This window comes from Lemur catta, chromosome 13 (assembly GCF_020740605.2).
Source record: "Lemur catta isolate mLemCat1 chromosome 13, mLemCat1.pri, whole genome shotgun sequence".
In the NCBI taxonomy this organism is placed as follows: domain Eukaryota; kingdom Metazoa; phylum Chordata; class Mammalia; order Primates; family Lemuridae; genus Lemur; species Lemur catta.
The window spans coordinates 60,551,488-60,574,147 of record NC_059140.1 but is presented as its reverse complement, the minus strand read 5'-3'; the positions used below and the strand labels follow the sequence as shown (position 1 = coordinate 60,574,147).

Below are 22,660 nucleotides of genomic sequence, written 5' to 3'. Positions count from 1 at the left end.
AATCTCTATTAAAAAATAAGTTTCTTTAGTTATAAAACATTTTGCTAACCTCTTACATGACACACTCTCCCACTATTATTTCTGTATGGTTCCTTTGCTACTATATTGTCTTTGGCAACTGACTTGAAGGAAAAGAAATCCACATATTCTCTGCATTTAAGGTCCCTGTTCTCTTGTTCACAATTTTGAATAGTTATGATTTGAGATAATTTATATACACCCCCAAAACAATGGAAGAAGCATATTTAAATAAGTACTTCTTTTCAGAAGTTGTTTAAATCTGCATTTTGGGGTTTGGGGGTCCATAGACTCAGTTTTAAGTCCCTCTGAATCCCATATTGTCTTTCATGTCACGTAGAACATGACGTTGTGCACAGAACACTGGATTCCAGGGCAGTTTATAAAGAGCTAAAGGACAAAAGCAGTTCTAATTAAAGAAGAGAATTTAGCACTGAAAATAAAAAAAAAGTTTAAAAACACCAAATAAGGGCACATGTGTTTGGAGGGAACATTTTTGTGACCTGTGTCCCTCACATATTTGTGGAGTCAGCAGGCCACAGGGCATGTCTGACTCTAAATGCTGTTCCCCTGCTTCCTTGTACATGCACAGCTCAGTTCTACTGAGACCTGCCAGATGTGTGTGAGCACTGCATTGAACTGAGAAAGTCTCTAGTGACAGATTTTTACCCTGTTTGTGGCACCCTTTTTGTTAGGGAAGCCAAATGGTTTGCAGAGAAGAGGGGTGAGGAATTGAGAGGCTGAGGAAAAGAGTTTTCTCATGTTGCATTGTCCTCTTTAAGGGGGCAAAGTGAGGCAGAGGATGTAAGTAGAGGGTTAAGTGGCAGAAAAGAAATACTTTTTTATCAGAAAGGTTATCTCCCAACCAGCTGGTAAAAGAAAGTCTGGTACTTTAAAAAAACAAATCCAATAGCTTTCTTATAAAAATCTACTTCTCTTTAATCTATCTTTTGTTAACTTCCCATCTATAATTTGCCATAATGACCCATTTTCCCCTTTATCTGGAAGATTGGGGAAAAAAAAGAAAGAAAACTAATGGAGTTGTTCAATCTATTTAGTGTTGAAAGGCAGAAGTGTCTCCTTGTCACAGAGGCAAAAATAAATAAATGAAAACCTGCCGGAGCAACTAAAGCAAATAGTGACTAATTCGGTGTGATCAGGGTTAGAAACGCTGGACTTTCCCTGACGCCAGCACAAACCCAGACCCATCCTAGAAACATTCCGGCTCCTTTGGAGCACTGTGCTAGGATTTTAGGCCAGCCTGATAGCCCATCCAGTCTTTCTATGCCTCAAGGAAGCGAACAACCGGCTAATTGTTTTCAAATTAACTGCTGCTTGAACAAGGACACCCAGAGGAATAGTTCAGACTGGAAAATGCAAAATTCTTCCAACCGGTGAAGCCCCATCATCAACACAACAGCCGATGGCCTTTCTGCTGAGACACTGACAGTAGTCAGAAAGGTGCTTACTGGGGGGCAGAAAGGGCAGCTGCCAACTAGAAGCTGATTGCCTGGTAGAAATATTTCCTCATCTCCCTGGAGGTACCCGGCGCAGCGGGTGCTGCCTCCTTGATAACTCTGCACCACGTTGGTTTGGTCTCCCGGCTCTCAGAATGTACCACAGAAGCAGGTAGCATCAGCTGAAGGTGCAACTCTCGTGGACAGGACCTCCTCCAACCCTTCTTGTGATTTCCCTCAGTAGGACACTGGGCCTAGATTTGCTCCAACTTCATAAGGGAAGAGATAGTGTGAAAGTAGAAGAAAATCTGTTGTATTAACAGTAAGTAGCGTAGGTCCCGTCAACTATGACCTCCTAACTGACAAATCGCCCTGTATCTTGTTTCTCATCATTACTGTTTTTTTCCACTTATAGCCACAAAATGAATCTTCTACTTTTAATCCAACTCCTTCAGCTCTTGGGACCTGGTTGGTTTGACTGAAAGGCAGCTTAGGATACCACCCTTGTCCATGATGGGTGTGGTGGGGGTGGGTATACTATTTCTAGCACCAAGCGAGGCTCCTGAACCAGCATGACACCAGACTTCCTTCAGAACCACAAGATAGGTCAAAGCCACCCTGCTTCTCACTTCTGCCCTCCTCGCCTCTCCCAGGCAGTAGCTCCCCCTTCATGCCCTCATCCCTGTCAGGGAGTTTGTACAAAAGAACCCTCCTCCCAATGCCCCTTCTCTGAAATTGTGGTTTGCTCCTGGGTCTTCTGACAGCTCTTTTCCATAATAAGCAGGTTTCCTGACGGCCTCAGACCTCTGTATGTGATCTCCACCCCTACACCTCCTGCCATAAATGGAACTTGCCTCTTATGTAGAGAATAGCCCTAATTCCAGAAACATCTTAACTCCACAGATGCTCCCGGAATTGGAGACAGGTATGAGAATTCTCCGGACTCTCCGTTTTTTCTCCCATCCTAAGTAGAAACCTTCCTGCTTTGAGGTTTATGGAATCCAGCCACTGTCTTTCCTGGCTGGTGTGGGACTTTCCTGCCCTGACCCACCACTGATCTGTAATGTGAACTCTCCTGCTTCAGGTTGGACTATGTACTTTCGTCTGCTTGTCCAAGCTGTTTCTACCGATTGGAATATGTGTCCTTTTCTTCTTCACCTATTCAGATCCTGTCTAGGTCAGGTCTTTTCTTCTCATCCCTTCTCTGGGAGCCCCTTGCTGACAGATGTTTCTTTTCCAAATATGACTATAGCCCTTCTTTGACACATAATCATATGTGGTACTTGTGACAGTCGACTTTTCTTTGTCTTATAATTTAAATCTTCTTATGTTATTTAACTTTTTAAGTGTCATGTGCCTTATGTACCCACTTATATTGTCAAACTCTTTGAGGATAGAACCTTCTGGGAGCTTTCTTTGATATAATTATCATCAAGCCTAAGCCTAACACTTAACTGTCTAATAAATATTTGTTGAATGAAAGAAAGAATTAATCACGAATGCATGTTTCAAGATGTTGGGGAGCCTTGCTTTCCCATGTTGCTAATTTGCCAGCTATGACCTTTCTAAAACAAATTTCCTCATATGACCTTTTAGTTCTTAGCTTTAACTTACCATGAGGCTTGAGAGATCTACAATAAAGTAATTTGAACTTGTTAGAGAATAATATTTTTAATTAAACATTATTAGTACAAAGAAACATTTGTATAGAGTCAAAATAGTATCTATGTTCACTGTCATCTCTATAAGTAAGGAAGTACAGTGTCCTTAAGGGAAAGCCTAATGTTCTATGCTATTAATCTCTGCAAAATATATTTTTTTGTCTTTGGTACATATTAAAAAAGAAAAATAATTAGTTCTAGAGTTAAAAAAAAAAAACCTAGGCAAGTAAGCCTAGTAACCTCTTTTAATTGCTTGCTTGTTTTCCTGGAAGCATCAAAGAGAATGGGAGCGATTAAGGATTTAGAAAAAATACTATTATTTGTGCCTCATGATACAGTGAGAGCTTACCACGGGATGCTTTTCGCTATACATTGACTATCCGTTGGTATCAAAGTACTTTTCATTTTAGGGAGCCATCCCCAAAGGAGAATAATTTAAGTAAGGGGAGATTTGAGAAGATTGAGAACTGTTAAATGTGGGAGGAGGTAGATTATAACTGCTGAGCCTTCTGCACTTTGATTTCTTTGCTCTGTGCTATCTCTAAAAAGCAGTATGTCATCCCTAGCTGCAGTGGAGCAGATTCATACATATTTACCAGTTGCAAATTAGAAATGCGCAGCCCAGAGAATAACAGTGTTCTTTGTCTTTTCTGCTTTTCTTCCTTCACTAATGATTCAAAACTCTTAACACATCCAGAATTTGGAGACTGGTTTTGTAGCTTGTCATTTCCTTTGTTCACCAATTAGGTCTTTGTAATTTAAATGGAATTTTTTTTTTTTCCAGTTTGGAAGCTTCCATGTAGGTAGACTGAGGTTTTCTCCATCCTGTGTTAGGGCTTTGATGTAATGATTTATTAAGGTACTAGGAGAGATATTGATCCTGCTAATAGCTTCTGCCTTGCCACATAATGTTTTACATTTTACTCAGCTAAAAGACCATATTCCTTTTTTCCTCATCTGATTGACCATAAATGCTTTGGCCTTTCCTCAGCAATTATCTCACTTACCAAAGCAGTGGGTAAAAGTCAAGTATTTATAGACTAATTAGTGAAGTCAACATGTCTAAATAGAGTACTTTACATAATACCAAGAGATATTGTACAGTACTGTGAAATTAGCAAAGTTTGCTACATGGCAAAAAAGCAAGGGCTGAAAACACAAATGGTCGCGGACACATATACTATTGATGACAGTTGTCTTTTGTTTCATTAGGAAGACACAGTTAAAAGGATGTTTTAATCATCGCGCTTTTTTTCCCCTTAACCCCAACATCTGTTTACTTGTGAAAGCTTTGGGATGTTAGTGGGTTCTGAACTTATTTCAGATTTACTTTTTAGAGTTTGCTATCTCAGGATACCAATAGACAGGAAGGTATCATTTAACACTTGCTCTTAGATAGAAAGACATTATAAGAATACAAGGATCATTTTGTTATATATATTGAAGCTACTTTGCATTTTCAAAATGTCTTAAAAGTATTAATTCTTGTCCAGGATCTAATGAGCTCAGTTTTGAAAATAAGAAAACATTGCTGGTGTAGCAGAGGGCGTGCTGGGCTGGGAGTCAGGAAGCCTGGGGAGAGTCCTGCCTTCGTACCCTGTCCTTGCACGGGCCACACAGGTCCTTTAGGCACCAATGTCCTCATTTTGGAACTAGAGATACAAAAAATTATAAAAATCAAAGGAATTATGTTCAATTACTTTGTAAATTGTATAGCATTATAGAGGTGTAACTATTTTCTGAATCACTTGCAATTACCAATTACATGAGTCCAGCAAAGGCTTCCTTTTGAGATAATGTGGGCAGAAATAGAATGGTAGCTGACCACAGCTGCATTAGTAATGTTGCTCCCTAGTCTTGCCCCTGTTGTTCCTTCTGATTCAATGTGTAGACAGATCCTCAGGTATACCTGCAGTTTGCATCCCATATACATTTTGGAAGAGATGGAAAATCTCTTTGGAATCCCCAGAGGAGATTATGGAATTTCTTTGGAAGTAACAAGGAATGTCTCATTATCTTGGAGCCACGTGTAGTTATTTATATTTTCCCCAAGTAGCATCAGTGTACTTCGACTTTGTGATTTCTCACAATACTTTAGTCCTAGAATGGTTAAAAAAAAACCCAACAAACCAATTCTTTACTATATCTACTTTAAGTAAACAACACGGTGTGCCTGATTTATGTCATGTTTTCTGTTTGTTCATTATTCTGCACTTCTCTTAATCCCTCTACTTGTTATTATCTGCAGGAACTGACCATTTGCAAAACCAGAAACCAAAGCAAAATTGAATCGTGCAAATGACATCAAAACAGGAAAAGGCAGATATATCTAACTGAGCCTGTTTTAAAGAAGTGGTGAGTACTTTAACACCAGTGAAATACAAACTTTTTCTTTGAGCCTCGTTGTCAAGGCAGCCAAGCATCAAGCCCAGTCTGTCTTATGGGGTGGCATTTTTTTCTTGTTTGTTTCATTTTGGAAAATAAAATGGTTGTGGTGGGGTGGTATTAACTTGTGTCATGACGCTTTCATCAACTACTCAATGAAAGTTTTCAGCATATAGGTGTTATAGCTATACAATCCTAAGCCAAATAGTAACATTTATGTTCAATTTTGTTGCTATCTATCATTTTTGTGTGCCTTTCTCACCCCCTACTGCCCCTCACACCTGTCTCTAGGTGCCAGTGGTGTCTTTAGGTTGCCAGATTTCCTGTTTCAGGACCTCTCATCTCCCATCTCCCCCCATCATTCCCCTACAGAATATCGCAGTCTCCAAAATTACCTTCTCTTCCTCAGTAGTATTATAAAACCCATTTTTTTCCTATGACTGGTTAAGCTAGGAAAATAATATTATTAAACTAATTTACAATAAGGTGTCTGTGATCAATGAAGCTCCTCCCTTAGTTCTCCTTGGCTGTGTTTCCACTTTAATGGATAATGATAGTCTTCAAATATGCTATTTTCTTGGAAAAGCAATACTTTGTTCATTCATTAACTCAACAGATAACTGAGTGCCTACTCTTACCTTCATGTACTAAGACAAGTGAAGGTTAGGTAGAGTCTTTTGGGGCGTGTTGGTCCTCAATTAATGGCATAGGCAAACCTATGTCAGGCTTATCTTGGTTCTACTGTTTGTACCCAGGAGTGCCTACCCCTGCAGGCAGCAGCGATTTCAGAACAAACTGGAGGAGGGAGAACGGTTGCACAGATGAGAGGGGAAGCAAGCTGGGGCACGGACACGCACAGAAATACCAAGGGAGGAGAACGTACAGCCAGAAGAGTTGAAGCATTTAACCTTCAGGATCTCTCCTCACCCTGAGATTCTGTGTGAATGAGAAAGAAAACAGGGGGGAATAAGATATGAAGTGAAAGAGGTCGGAGAGGGGTTCTAGGAGTATAGTAAAAGGCTACATTTTTTAGCTACAAGCCTCCAGGTTAATAAATATACCATCATGTGCTGTTCAGCTCCTAGAGCAGGGGTGAACCCTTGTCTGTGGGTTCTAGGAATTTAAAAGATCAGCTGGCGTGTGGCTTCCCTGGCATGCGCCTGTCAAGACATCGGAGAATGCCTCCCACAACAAAGTCGAGGCTGCCAATAAACACTTCAGCATTTTCTTTTTAAGCATTTGCTTCTCTAAGTCAGAACCCTTGAAGAGGGTTGGTAAGGGATCAAAAATTTCTCAAAGTGACAGGGCTAAAGGTCCCTGCTCCTTCCTGCACAGGTTGGAAATGACTCAGGGCAACAGGTAGGAACCGGAACAGGCCTGTGGGATATTAAAATACAGAGAGGCTAAGAACAAACCCCAGCTCCTTATAAAATTAATGTTTTCTAAACTAAAGAAGCACAAGTGTGAAGAGAATTTTAATATATTACCCTTTATTTATTTTTTTTATTTCAGCATATTACGGGGGTACAAATGTTTGGGTTACATATATTGCCTTTGCCCCACCCAAGTCAGAGCTTCAATCAAAACAACCTCCTCTTATCTGAGCTGATGTGTGGGCACAGCTGTGTTGGGCCCATCCTTTCCTCCCCTGCTGAGTGTACCCTAGGAGAGGAGAGCTGTAAGAAGTCCCCGAGAGGCTAGTGCAGTTTTGGGGACAATGTTGGGTGCAATTTAAATTAGTATTAAGATACCAAATGTCCTTTTACTTTGCAGTCATTGTATTATCAGATGCAATCATCAACTGTTGCAGCTTATTAAACCTATGACTATCAAATTTGGCTAAATTGTAATGTACCTTTTAAGATGAAAATTTTGTGTGTATGTATTAAAATGCTTTGTAGCTTTAAAAGGTCAGTAGCTTACTGAAGCAGAAATAGACCATGTAATTTTTAGAAGATATATAATACCCCAAACTTGATTTAATTGCTCCATGTTGAAGCCTCACCATGGACAAATGTCAGCTACATTCTGTGTTAGGTGTGTTACACTTGGAGGAAGATTTAAAAAAGCATTTCTTAAGCAGATAGCATCTGCAATTTTGGTTTTATTTTAACAAGCCAAGTAAAATTAAATTTAGGATTGTGTATCTTTTTAAGAGTTATGAGAAATTTCTTTTAAAAAAATTTGTCTCTTGGGCATTAGGGTATTTGAAAGATGTTACTGGGATAAAACATGATTACACTAGGGTTTTACTCTCTAAATATGGGTTGTTTATGATCTAAACTCTTAAATAGTTAAGAGGCATATTTTGTACTATGAAACCCTTGCTTTAATAACATAAACTGGTGATTAAAATTACTTTGAAATTTCACAAAAGGTTCATTGGATGAAGAAGATCAACTCTTTAACACAATACAAAGTACAACTCCTTTGCTATGTACTAGTATCCTTCTAAGATGGCTCTTAAAATCTTTGTGAGGAGGAGGAAAATTTTTGTACTGTTTGAGCACATTATTGTGGGAAAGTTACATAACCTCTCCAAGGCTCTGTTTTCTCATGTATCAACTGGTCCAGTAATCATTTAACCCTCTCATAGTTTTTGTAGTGGTTGATGGAGGCACTGAGCAGTACAATCACATCTTAGCTCAAGCAGGGATGAGGTGTACCTTATCTGCAAACAGGTACAAGGTGAGAAATATGTGTAGGCAAAACTGTTCTTGAAATGAATGTAAGTTTCTTATAAAAAACAGCAAACATGGTTCTCTGCCTGCTTATACCATCTCTGGGGATGTCCTACATAGCCCATGGTCCCTCCAACATGAGGCCAGATTGCTGCTGGTAAGCACTGGAGGAAGATGCCTTGTTGAATGGAAAATTGCACATGGTGGGGCTCCACCTGTACATAAGATACCCAACCCCAAGCCTGGCACAGTTAATATCAGTTTACCTTTCCCTTGACCTTAATGCCTTGATAATTAGTCTCTCCTGAACCTGTAGAACCTGAGTGTGGGATTCGGTACAGCTTTGAAGGCTTGATGGTTTTGAAATCTAAGATGTTGGAACTGGGTTATTGTGGGATAGTCCTCATTTTCATCAGAGACCAAGGAGGGGACATATGAGCCTTGGCCTCAGAGCATATATATATACACGTATATATATATATATATATATATATATATATTTGCAAGATACAGAATAATACTCTCTAGAATCTACTTATGCAGTTAGTATATTTTAAGTAATGGTAAATTACAGCAGTGTTAAAAATAACATCATCTGAAAAATCATGCATTGCTTTCCCATAGGCTATTTTTACATGAAGTATTGATCAGACTGGAAGACAAAACTTCTATTTTTGTGAAGTCAGAAGGTGAACTGAAAATGTAAATGAAGTCAGAGATGAATTAAAGTTATTTTACTAGGTTTTGAGTTGAATAGAGGGACTTGCACTTCCTAATAAATTATTTTAAAGTACTTTAGCAGTTAATATTTTGCTTTTCTTGTCTGAGTTTGGACCTTATTGACCAGGTAAATATGCATTTCTATTATTGAATTTTCAAATTTCTATTTACAAGATAAAGACATTAAAGATGGACGCTTTGCTAGAGACTGTTTCCGTGTTACTTCAGAATAAATTCGGTGTGACTGATCTTACAGTGGACTGATTGATACACCCTGAGAGAGAACAATTATCTCCATCAACCAGTCTGATTCCATAAATTTTTACTGCTTTGTGCCAAAGATTGTCCTAGGTGGCAAAGATAAAATGCCTTTTGGGAATTTACTATACTTAAGACAAACACATGGACAGAGAGTTTCAAAAAGTGAAGTAAATTCTGCCATAGAAGGAAGTGCAGTAGGCCGTGGAAGGACTAGGAAGGGCCTTCCACCAAAGGGAGAGGGTCTGGGGAGAGTTTTGTTTTTTTAATGAACCATTTTCAAGCAAATAGTTCAGTGGAATATGGGGACAGTTTTTGCAGGAGGCAATATCTGAACTCAGTTTTGATAGGCTTTTGATTAAAGGAGGAGGAAACAGGTAGATGGAGGGAACAGCATGGACGTTATGTAGTAAACATCTGTTGGTCTCAGATGGCAGCTTGCGTTCCTTTCCTGGTAACAGCACCTCATGTTTTCCCTTCTCAGCTTGCGGAATTCGAGTGGTGTAGCTGCAGGAGCTGGCTGCCAGGGCTGGCCAAGTAGCCGTGCAGACTGCAGGGATGGCCTTGAACCAAGCCAGGCTAATGAAACCCAAGCCTGGGACATTTGTTAAATTCTTGGGAGAAGTTTTGTTTTATTTTTTAAAATCGTGGTTGCTCTATGATACAACGTAAGTCTGGAACTCCTGGTAGTCACTTTGCCTCCAGTTAAAGATATAAACTACTTAAAAATGAAGCCAGTGCAGAGGACAGCAGAATTAAGAGATGGAGAAGGCTCTTACAGTTTAAGCACCAAGTTCTACCCGTACCTGGACCCCTTAGCCCTTGGACTTTGCAGTTAAGTATGCCAATATATCCTCCTTTCTGCTTCAGTCACTTTGAATTGAGTTTCTGTCACTTGCAACTGAAATAGCTCTAATAAAGGGTTTTTTTGGGGGGTGTACAAATTGTTTTGCTTTTAAGAAATTTTGTTATTTTTGACATAAAAAGGAACTGTAGCTGTTTACAAATAAGTATGTTTTTTCTAAAAGAAAAACTCCTTTTCTCTTCATAATGGGTTCAAATAATCAGAAATTTAAGCTCAGTCCTAAAACTATTAAAAAATCATTGTTTTATAGAAAAGGTTTATTTTATTTTTATATACTCTCTAGCCACCCCCTTGGAGGAGGGCTTAGGTTTCTGGATGTGGATGCCCCCAACAGTGGGGAAGAGAAGCCTGCAAACCAATTTAGGGTCTGCACCTGTCTTCCCTGACAGTACTGAGGGTCAGAGCTCTCTCTTCTGGGCTTCACAATGATGTCTTTCTCCTTAGTGTACCAGAGAGTCCCACTTTCTGGAGGAGCCTCTCAGCAGGTTATCTCTTGTTTGGCTTCAGTGTAGGTTTTGTGAGCCAAGATATGTGGATATATTCAGGCAGAACATGCTTTTGTAATATCTAACCACTGTTGTTAGTCATTTCAAACAATAAAAGTTCCTCAGTGGTTTGCTGACAAATTTTTCAAAATAAAATATTCCCTTTGGACCTGCAAGAATAAAACAAACCCACATTGTACCTATATTTGTCTTATCTGGTGAAAGTTCACTTTCAGATCTTTCTCTTTGATGTCTTTATCAGTTACCTTTTTCAATCAAAGATAACTTTTATCTTCACCCATTGTTAATGAAGTTTTTAGAAGTTTGCTTTGCTTGTACCTGTATCTTGTCATTTATCTTGAAGTACATAGTAACTTAATGTGCTCTTCCACAGGGCACCCTGGCTGTTTGAAACCATTTCATTTCCATACTTTTATCTCTGGTTTGTTTTCCTTTAAGGAAACCAAACAGATATAGACTTAAGAATATGAACTTGACAAAAAGTAGTTGATTGTGTTGGGGAAATGTTTCCTCATGGAAGCAAAGATCAGACTTCGCTACAGAGCCGTATTCCCCAGTTGTTCTGTGGGCCTGGGGTGGAGCTCTCAGCGATGTTCACTGTGATCCAGTTCAGAGGCGAGAGGACGGGCCAGGCCTGACTCTCCTATGATTTTATGGTTGGCTGAGCCAGCTTAACAAACAATAAGCTTGCGAGCATTGTTGAAACAATAATCCTTGATTGGCCCAAAGGGAGATATTGACAACTCAAATGGGAAGAAAAGCAGTTTAGTCCTGTCTGCATTATCCATGTCTGAGATACTTTGCAGAAGGCACTCATTTCCAGGGAATCCGGTCTGACACGGGGACTTGGCAAGTCAATCCCAGGCATGTTGTGAGAAGGATAATTTAGATTAATTTGTACTGTTTTGACTATTTTCTGGTTCTGTTTCTTTCTGTTCAAGTCATTGTGAAGCATGAGATTGGTGAGAAATATAAGGGTAGGTGAGAGACCTTATAAATTTTTTAGGACTGGTTTATTTATACATAAACATTTTGTCATCAAAGTTCAGTCTTGGTTGAATCACAATGAAAAAGCAGAAATTGGGGGTGTGGGGAATGTCCCCCTGTGCGGTGGCCTGGAAGGCATGGGTCCTGAGAATGTGGTGAGCCGGAGTCATGCGGGGAGGTGGCAAAGGAGATTCATTTGGATTGAGGTCCCTGTGGGTGGTTTTCCTTTACAGTCGGAGTGAAATAGGAGCTCCTCCCCAGCCGCCACAAGCCCCTGTGGGGTCTGGCCCTCCCTCCCCACCCATGACCTCTTCTCATGTACGTGCCCATTGTTTACCAGGCTCCAGCGCACAGGCAGCGCCTGTCCTGCACCGCCACCGCAGGGCATTTGCATCTGCTGCCTGGGGTGCTCCTGAACAGAGCCAGCGCTTGGCAGCTCTTTATGATCCTTCAACTTTCAGCTTCAATGCCAGCTCATCCCAGAGGCCTTTTCTAAACCTGCCAAAATCTACCCGCTTTCCATAGCCAGTCACTCTCTCATTGAATGACCATGTTTTACCTTCTTTATATCACTTACCACTATTTGAAATTTTTAGCTGGTCTATTTTGTCTCTTCCAACTAGAATACTTGTTCTATGTCACCACTATATTTCTAGCACTTAAATTTCATCTGGCACAATACAGGAGCTCAGTTAACCATGAACATTTGAAATTTCTAGACATGTTCGAGTGCTGCTCCATTATTTTACATGTTTTAAAAATAAACAAATGGTTTTATTGCCCCTTGCATTGTAGGGAAAATGCCAACCTGTTGAACTAGCACTCCCTCCCACTTCTTCCCCTGCACCTGTCAGAGGTCCCTGTAGCTCAGATAAGGTGGCTCCTTTTATTGAGTCAAAGAGGATGGAGGATAATGGATGCCAACAATTAGACATATGTTACTTGCCTAGAGGAGGCATCTTTCCCGGAAGCATCTTTCTGACATAAACAGCCATTTCCTGACCCCCAGGGAACATGCACACTGTTACAGTGCAGGGACATTAAGTTTTCAAAATCAACAAGTCCCTGAAAGTTTCTAGCTATTTCTCCATCCGTGACCTTTGGCTTTGCTTTATGAACCATGTCTGCCTGCTGCTTGACAGAAAGCAGGGAGAAGAGCCGACTCCAGGAAAGCTCAGCGTTGCAGCCGACCTCTCACAGTGACGGGGCCTCTGATTGAAGCCTTTCACAGGAGCCCGTTCCATCCCTCCCCACCCTAACATTTTCCTACACCCCCGGGGCCTCTTATTTATGTGTGTGAGAGAGGAGACAGAAAGAAACTCGACAAAAGATTATTTTTGTGAGGTAGTTTAATAGCAGAATAGACAGCAAATGCCACCCTAGGGTCAGCTGGAAAGGCTAGTTGCATAAGAATTGCATTTTCTTTATTACTTTGAAGACAGTAGGATGGGAAAACTCAGTAGCTTCATCCACCTCGGAGTTCTTTAGAGATGACTGTCAGTTTACTAAAACACATACGGCCTGTTTTCTTTGGAGGCACACAGTTTTAATGATATCTGGAATTCCTCTGAGATGGCAAAGGGATGTTGTTGAGCATTGTGCTCCCACCTCCTTGGATGCAGCCATGTGGTCACGGGAGCACAGTGCTGCCGCAGGCCAGGTACAGTGGCACTCCAAGGTGCACCCGTCACCCAAGGGCTAAGAATTTAGAGGACAGAACAGTGCGTGGAGTTCTAGGGGTGTGCGTTGTTTATGTATAGATGGGAGCAGAAGAAAGGAAGTATTTAAAAGAAAATAAGTACTGGCCTCTGTTCAATATGGTTTGTTGTAGGCTTGTTTCAGAGCAAAACAACTGTTCTCTCTTATCAACTCATTCATTCCTTTTGAAGATAAGCAAAAATATAACTGCCTCCTCAGCCTAAGCGTGCCACTTCTTTTGACCAGCAGGTGCTTTCAATTATTGGCTTCTTCCCGGCGCAGAGAGACGTGTTAAATTCCTGCCAGGTAAGGTGAAGCTTACTCGATGAAGCTTCACTTTGGTTCCCTTTGTAGTTGGATCATTTGGGAGATAGGTGGTTCCTATTGTGATTACGCTCCTATCCCCCCCAAATTAACAAGCTATGGTTTCTATAATTATTTTGTCAATAAGCATACTCTCTTATCAAGAAAACACAACAGCACCCTTCCTTAATTCAATTCTGTCAACTTTTATCAAGCATCAATTGTGCATCAGGCCATGTGTTGGCCCTCAGGATAAAAAGAGATTAAATGTGCTCTTCATGACAATAGACAACAAGATGCCTGCTTATAGATGAGGCAGCGAAGAAAACAGTTGTGTGCTTGGGTTCTCACTTTATTATAGTTCAAAATATCGTCTATTGAATGCTTAGCTTTGATCAGGCACTTTGCATGAATCATCTCCACTCCTTGCAAAAATCTAGTTAAGGAGATAATATTAACATTATTTAATTTACAGCCAAAGAAACTGAGGCTCAGAGAGAATGAATAAATGTTCAAGTTTATACAGCAAGAAAGTGATTCTGATTCATTGTGTACTTCTTTTGTCAGATGGATGATAATTTAGATAGGAATATATTTTAAATAAAGCTACTTCATATGCCAATTTTTAAGACCATCAACAAAAGAGATAAAGGAGAGAGATGATTGTCATAATCTGAAAGCTCAGTGAGCTAATATGGCTAGGGACTTGAGAACTATTTAACAGACAATCGGCATGTGATGTAGAATAAGAGGAATGAGAGATAAGTTCTGAAAAGTCAGAAGCAAGATTTTCTTCTCTGCTCCATTATTGATAATAGGAATAAAGAGAAAACTCAGCCATTTCATTCTAAAAGTGTAAAAACACAAGTAAAAAATGAACAATAGGTATTTAACATAATTGTCCTTTACTGTGAGAAGGAAGAGGGCAAGGGAACCTTAAATACTGTAGCTCTGTGAGCCATTTTTTACTGCAAACCATAGAATGAAAAAAATTTTATATGACAAATCAATATACACATATTTGCATATACCCACACAATACACACACACGTGAAACAAGTCTCATGAAATATTACCTGTATTCTGCACCATATACTCTGATGCTCTGATATCTTGTATTCTAGCTAACTAAACAAATTCTGTTCATGATCCATTCATTAATATCTCACAATGTGATGTTTGAAAAACAGGACTCTATCTAATCCCCCAATTTTTCCCTCTCCTCTCTTTATCCGTCAACCCCAGGGGAAACATCATGGTAGCAAACACGAGAAGCATTAATGCCCTTCACCTTCCTTCATGCCCTTCCCATTCCATGTTCCCACTTACAACATACATGCCCCTCCTCTCAGCCTCCACACGTACCTGTTGCTATCGACTGAATGTTTATGTCCCCCCAAAATTCATATGTTGACATCTTAGTCCCCAAGATGTTGGTATTAGGAGGTGGGGCCTTTGGGAGGTCATTAGGTCATGAATGGGGGATAGTACGCTTATAAAAGAGACTAGAGAGCTCTCCCTCCCCGGGTCCCCATTGGTATGTGAGGACTGAGCAAGAAGATGACCGTGTGTCAACCAGGCAGAAAACATTCTTTTTTTTGATACTTTTTGATATAAATTTTATAACTGGAAAAAAAAAAGAAAAAGTTTGTTACTCAACAATCTTACAATTCCATTAGAAACTTTATCTTTTTATTTTGGAGACAGCTCAAAACTTGAAACCCTAAATGCAGGTCTAGTAATGATTTGACAGTTATCATTTCAATTACAAACATGACGGTTGAATAATAGAAATGCTTCTTTTGAAAGCAGCAGTACCAGAGTTTTGTGTTAGGGAGGAAACAAATTGTCTCTTACCAGGATTGTCTATTTCAATTTTATTTCTTTGTGAAAATGCAATACAATGAAATTTTTGATTTTTTTTTTTTTTTTGGAGACAGTGTCAAGCTGGTCTGAACCTCTGAGGGTTTCTTACTGAACCTTGTACTGTCTTTTGTGAGAATAATAATATAGTATGTGGTACAGTGTTCAGTTTTATTTGAAATCATTTTTAGCACAAAAACTACAAAGAAAAAAATTAGAAAATATTGGAGAGTGTGGAACTATGAGAGGTTTTCATAAACTTGCTACTTATAAATATATTAATAATGGAAATAAGAAAAAATAATAAGCAGTAGATTTGATCAATGGTCTGTAAGCATTAGATTTTACAGTCGATATAAGTTCGCCGCAAACACTTCTCATCAGAGTACCTGATCCAGAATCATGGACTTCATCCTATGATACCACCCTCTTTCTTACTTCCCACATGAATATTCTATCCTGTTGATTCCACCCTCAGAGGCACCTCAAAGCCACATGCTTATGTTTTACTAGTCTAAGGTACCACCTTTTTGTGGGGAGGAAGGGTCTTTAGAAGACTACATTCCACTTCATTCTTGCCTCCTCTAATCACTTTTCACCATAGCTGCCTGTGTAAACAATTAAACACATAAATCTGACCCTGACACTGCTTTATATACTGGGAAGTACATTTGTAACAAGGTCAACAATACTGCAAAGCACTGTGGGATCTAGCTCATGCACATCTCACCAGTCTCGTCACTTTCTGTCACACTGGCCCCCTTTGTGTTCCTGACTGAGAGCCTTCCAATATACCTTTGTATGCCAAGTGTCATGTGCTTTGTTTCTTTTAAAAGAGTCATCTCGGGAGACTGCATATATTCTTATGCTGCAATTACTTGATTTTTTTAAACTTCTCTGAAACTATATTCAAGAGCCTACATCACAGTTTTTTTGGAAAATCTTTAATGGAATTATATTCAGTAATAGAAGGCTTGCATTAGGACATTGTAGTTTCCAAAGCATTTATGCAAAGCTCAAATTTTGTTTAATCTTCATAATACCTATGTTTGAAGTTGATACTGATGTTCACAAAAACTGAGTAGATGGCAATAAGGTAGACTTAAATCCAAATATGTTAGTAATCATATTAATTGTAAATAGACATATGTTCCAATTAAAGGACAAAGATTATAAGACTGGATATGGCCTGAATTAATGCTAGTTTCAAGAGATATATTTAAATTATAAGTATGTAAAAATGTTAACAGTAAAAAGATGAAAAAAGTGTAAAATACAAATACTAATGCCCCCACACACAAAAGGTTGATTGTAGCTATATTAATACATTAACTTTATAGAAGACTTTAAAGCCAAAAACATTACCAGATATAAAGAGGATATTTTATAAGCATACAAACTTTAAGTCACTTGGAAATTTAATAATCCCCAAGTTTTAGAAATTTAATAAGTTAATTTAAAAAAGTATTGACAGAACTAAGAGGAGAAATAGAAAAATCCACAGATAGTAAAAGATTGTGTTATGTTTTTCAGTAATTGAGAGAGCAGACCAAAATTTAGCATTTAGAAGATTTATATAATATAATAACAAACTTTACTTATGAACCCATAAAGACATTGAACACATAATAATTGCAGAAAACCATTTTTTTCTAGTATATGTAAAACATAAAATCTTGGCTAAATAGCCAAGAAGCAAGTGTAAAATATTTCAGAGGATTAAAACTTACAAAGGGTCAAAAGTTGATATTGAAATTGGGAAGCTCAGACAAGGAAAAGAGATTAAAACAATAGCTAGGGGTTAGGAATGAATAAAGGGGACATCACTATAGTTCTTTGTAGGTACTGAAAATAAGAGAATATTATGAACTTTATGTCAAATAAGTGAAAAATTTCTAAAGAAAATATGAACAAGCTAAGTCAAGTAGTATATGACAAAGTTAATACCTCAGCAAACTGGATTTAAAGCAGAGACACAGATTGGTTTAACATAATTTTCCACACCAATTTTATAAAGGAGAAAAATCACATGATTACTTCATTATATGCCAATAAAGTATTTATTAAAATTCAGCATTAGTTTATGATAGTAATTCTTAGTATACCAGGAATAAAAGCAAGTTCTCATAATATAAAAAGTTTTCTTAATCTTCCCCAAAGTCTACAGTATAGTTTATATATGTACACCCCAAATCTGCAGTCTGAAGCGTGTGTTGTGTCAGGGTCATTTTGGCCTTATCAGACCTGTGCCATTCAACATTTGTTTGCTCATCTTCTCTGTGGTTTCCAAAAAAGTTGATAAAAGAGAAAATGAAGGAAATATTTTATTTTTGAAACCGTACAGAATGCCTACAGATGGTAGCATTAGGTCAACATATTGTTACAGTCCTAAGTTAGGCGTAACCTATTGACATGAGTGCAGAACTGGCAGGGACGGCCAGACTCAGAGGCAGCCTGATCAGATGGGGCAAGCCCTAGGATGAGCTCAGGGATATCAGCTAGTGCTGAGAGGACTGGTGGCTGTCGTAGGTCCAGGGAGGCTGGGTGCAGAGCCCAGGAAATGAAAATTCACTGAGAATCAAGACTATTATCTGGTTGCTAAGTATCCTGTAGGATGACTTCTGCTTCCAGATGTCTGTGAGGAGTCTGCCTCCCAGGACCCTGCCCCTGGGTAAGAAACTGGGCAGGTGCTGGGCTGTCCCGCATAGCACTTAGACTTCAGGCAAATGAGATAGTGTTTCTTCTACTCCTTAGTTCCAAGCAGTAATAAGCTGGGAAATGTTCTCTGTCTGTGGTTTATCACAAGAAGATAGAGAAAACATTGGTTTTTAGCAGTTTCTTCTACTTGGTTCAATACTTTTGGATATTGTGTCTCAGATCACAGGATAGTTTATAATTTAACTTGAGAGCTTATTAATTTCCAGTGAAATATTTTGATATCATTGTTCTACTTCACAGAAACAATGCCAAGAATTACATAGGAAATGAAGTAGCTGTTACTCGCAGTCATCATTATTACTTCTGCAAGTTTCCTGTATTTCCCAAGCCACTTCATCCTGGGGATAAAAACAAATCACAATAACAGTTACAAAACAGTATTTCTTTGGATCCAGCTGGCTGTCTCAGTTTCCTCCCAAAAAGCTCTGGAGTCACCAGTGTCTCACATGTATTCTGTGAATGAGGCCTCTTGATTACTGCTAATCACCAGCAACTTTATTTCCCTTCTACCCTGGGGAAAGTTTCCAGTTGCTGCGGCTCCACATGTGGTCCCCATGGCATTGGAAACTGGGAGTTGTGACATCTACTATGCCCATCCAAGGTGACAGAGCCTCACGTCCAGGGCACTTTGTTATAACTCAGGAATGAGTGTTATCTTCCATAAGTTGACAAATGCTATTGGACAAGTACTACTAATGTCTTGCATTTCTCATACCCCACTGAGATTTCAGATAAACCATTCTCATTTTTTAGTTCTACATTTACTGTAATTTCTCTACTGCAGAATCCTGTGTGCCCACTGGAGCAGTCTCTCAATATTCAAAGACTGTGTGTTGTTCTCAGCATTACTTCTTTTTTTCTGGCATCATTGTTCCTTGTCCTAGAAGCAGATTGTTTCCCTGTCACTCCTTTTCCTTCCATCCCTAACCTAGGAGGCTCCTTGGTTCTTTTTGTTGGTTTCCTTTTTAAAAAAAATCTTTTATTTCAAAGTATTATAGGACTACAGATGTTTTTAGTTACATGGATTACTTTTGTAATGCTTGAGTCAAGGCTATAAGTGTGCCCATCACCCAGATAGTGTTCATTGTACCCGTTAGGTAGGTTTCCACTCATCCCCTCCTCCCCACTCCCCTGCTTGATTTCCACTGAGTTTTACTTTCCTCTGTGCACATGTGTGTTCATCAGTTAGTTCCAATTTAATAGTGAGTACATGTGGTATTTCTGTTTCCATTTTTGAGATACTTCACTTAGGATAATGGTCTCCAGTTCCATCCATATTGTTGCAAAAGGCATTAATTCATCCTTTTTATGGCTGAGTATTTCATGGCATACATGTACCACATTTTGCTAATCCATCCATGAATTGATGGGCACCTGGATTGATTCCACATCTGTGCAATTGTGAATTGTGCTACAATAACATTTGAGTGCAGTTGTCTTTTTGACAAAATAACTTCTTTTCCTCTAGATAAATACCCAGTAGTGGGATTGCTAGATTGAATGGTAAGTTTACTTTTAGTTCTTTGAGGAATCTCCATACTATTTTCCATAGAAGTTGTGCTTATTTGAAGTCCCACCAAGAGTGTGGAAGTGTTCCTTTCTCTCTACATCCACGCCAGCATCTACTGTGTTTGGACTTTTTAATAAAAGCCATTCTAACTGGGGTAAGGTGATATCTCATTGTGGTTTTAATTTGCATTTCCCTGATGAATAGTGATGTTGAGCCTTTTTTCATGTATTGACTATTTGTCTACGTTCTTTTGAAAAGCTTCTGTTCATGTCTTTTGCCTACTTTTTAATGGGGTTGTTTCTGTATGTGTGTATTTTTTGTTTTACTGATTTGCTTGAGTTCTTTGTAGATTCTGATTATTAGCCCTTTATGGCATGTAAAGCTTGCAAATATTTTCTCCCATTCTGTAGGTTACCTATTTGCTCTTTTGATTATTTCCTTGGCTGTGTGGAAGCTTTTAATTTTAATCAAGTCCCATTTATTTATTTTCATGTTGCTGTGATGGCCATTGGGGTCTTTTTCATAAATTCTTTGTCCAGGCTGATATCTAGGAGAGTTTTCTTATATTTTCTTCTAGAATTCTTGTGGGTTCATGCCTTACATTTAAGTCTTTTAACCATCTTGAATTAATTTTTCTGAATGGTAAGAGATATGGATCCTGTATGTGGCTATCCAATTTTCCCAGCACCATTTATTGAATAGGGCTTCATTTCCCCAGTATATATTATTATCTGCTTTGTCAAAGATCAGTTGGTGGTATATGGATGGTTTTGTATCTGGATTCTCTGTTCTGTTCCATTGGTTTATGTCTCTATTTTTATGCCAATACCATGCTATCTTGGTTACTATTGGTTTGTAAAGTCTGGTAATGTGATGCCTCCAGATTTGTTCTTTTTGGTTAAGATTGCTTTGTCTTTTTGGGCTCTTTTCTGGTTCCAAACAAAGCGTAGAATTACTTTTTCTAGATCTGTGAAATATGACTTTGGTATTTTGATGGGGATTGCACTGAATCTGTAAATCACTTTGGGTAGTATGGACATTTTAACAACGTTGATCCTGCTGATTCATGAGCATGATATGTTTTTCCATTTGTTTATGTCATCTGCAATTTCCTTCCTCAGTGATTCGTAGTTCTCTTTGTAAAGATCTTTTACCTTCTTGGTTAAATATATTCCTAGGTATTTTATTTTTTGTAGCTATTGTGAAAGGCATTGAGCCTTTGATTTGATTCTCAGCTTAAGTGTTATTAATGTATAGGAATGCTACTGATTTCTGTACAATGATTTTGTAACCTAACACTTTGCTGAATTTATTTATTAATTCCAGGAGTCTCTTGGTGGAGTCTTTGGGTTTTTCTAGATATAAGATCAGATTGTCAGCAAAAAAGCAATAGTTTGACCTCCTCTTTCCAATTTGGATACTCTTTATTTCTTTTTTCTTGCCTGATTGCTCTGGCTAGGATTTCCCATACTATGTTGAATACAAGTGGTGACAGTGGGCATCCTTGTTTTGTTCCAGTTCTTAGTGGGAATGCTTTTAACTTTTCCCTGTTCAGTATGATATTGGCTGTGGGTTTGTCATATATGGCTTTTATAATTTTGAGATATGATCCTTCTATGCCTAGTTTGTTGGGGATTTTTATAATGAAAGGGTACAGAATTATGTCAAATGCTTTTTCTGCATCTATTGAAATGATCATATAGTCTTTGTTTTTGCTTCTGTTTATGAATCACATTTATTTATTTATGTATGTTGAACCACCCTTGCATCCCTGGGATAAAATCCACTTGGTCATGATTCCTTATGTAAATTGATCCAAAGGGAATCTACTTCATAGTCTTCTGTATGTATCAGATACACTTGATACATATGGATACAAATAGAGCATCAGCGCAGATACAGGACAAGTATATTACTAGGACTTCCCCAACAAAAGAGCGAACAGCTTTGTACTTTTTACAGTTATATCTCAAAAATATCCCTTCCTTAGCATGTAAGGTTGTGAGTGACCAGAATAATACAGCTAATGTTACAGAAATCAATGGATATATTTTGAAGGAGGAAGCCTGTCATGAACACACTTCTGTGCCTCCTTTATCATTCTGGTTTGGAATGGAAGGGTTTATAGAATTGAGAAACCATGGAGTTTTTTTTTTTTTTTAATGAAACTCTCTGCTTTATAAATAGTCCAAAAACTAATTATCTCATGTCCTCTTATGGTTTGAAGCCTCTCAGCAAAATATAGGATTTTTATATTACATGCAAGTAAATCAGCAATAAATTTCTCCAAAGCAAATACTATAAACTTTCCTATGTAAGAGGACCAAATTCCTAAAATGCAAGGCTAGTTACCTGCTTCATTAAGAAACATGAATGCAAACAAATTTCATGAAAAAATTATGGAAAGCAATTGGCTAGAGAGTGATTACAGAGGTTAATCTGTGTACTAATTTGCTTGTTTAGGATGTACCACAAAACCAGATTCACCAATCATTTCTAGTTTAAGTAAATGATGCAGCATTATAGCAATTAAAACATGATTTATTTTTCCACAGCATTTCTACATTAACTTAAAAATAATCATTTGGGCTTAATCCAAATCAACAAAAAATATATAGCATCTAAATGGAGCTTCTACCTTTCAAGTAATTTTTCCTGCTGCTGAATGTGTAGAACAGTGCAAGAACCTCATTTCTGAACTGTAGAGCTTAAAGGATATTCTCCTAAGGCATATACCTTCCTTGCAACCCCTATTTATTTATGCTATGGGTCATTATTCTAGTGAATGTGACACTGCAGTCATTCTTACAGTTACGAATTATGATGTGTATGTTCAAATTATAACTTTTTTGCACAAAGCAATGAGCAAAGCTGTATCAGGTGATATAAGAAGGATAAGTTAAAGTCACTTGATACAGTAAGGAAAATAAATTATGAAGAATTTTTTCACAGGGGGAATTTTTTTTTTTCCTTGAAAGATGCTTAGTTCTGCTAAATTAAGAGTTTCTAGCTAACAGATGCCAAAAATGC

The 22,660-nt window shown here is 38.4% G+C and overlaps 1 long non-coding RNA gene across 1 annotated transcript in view; it reads left to right on the top strand.

The window, feature by feature from the left end:
* The window catches only part of LOC123649254, a 142,892-nt gene that overhangs the window by 73,514 nt on the left and 46,718 nt on the right, over nt 1–22,660 (top strand). The window contains exon 2 of the long non-coding RNA XR_006738942.1: nt 5,385–5,491. This is a non-coding gene — a long non-coding RNA (uncharacterized LOC123649254). The remainder of the gene's footprint in view (nt 1–5,384; nt 5,492–22,660) is intronic.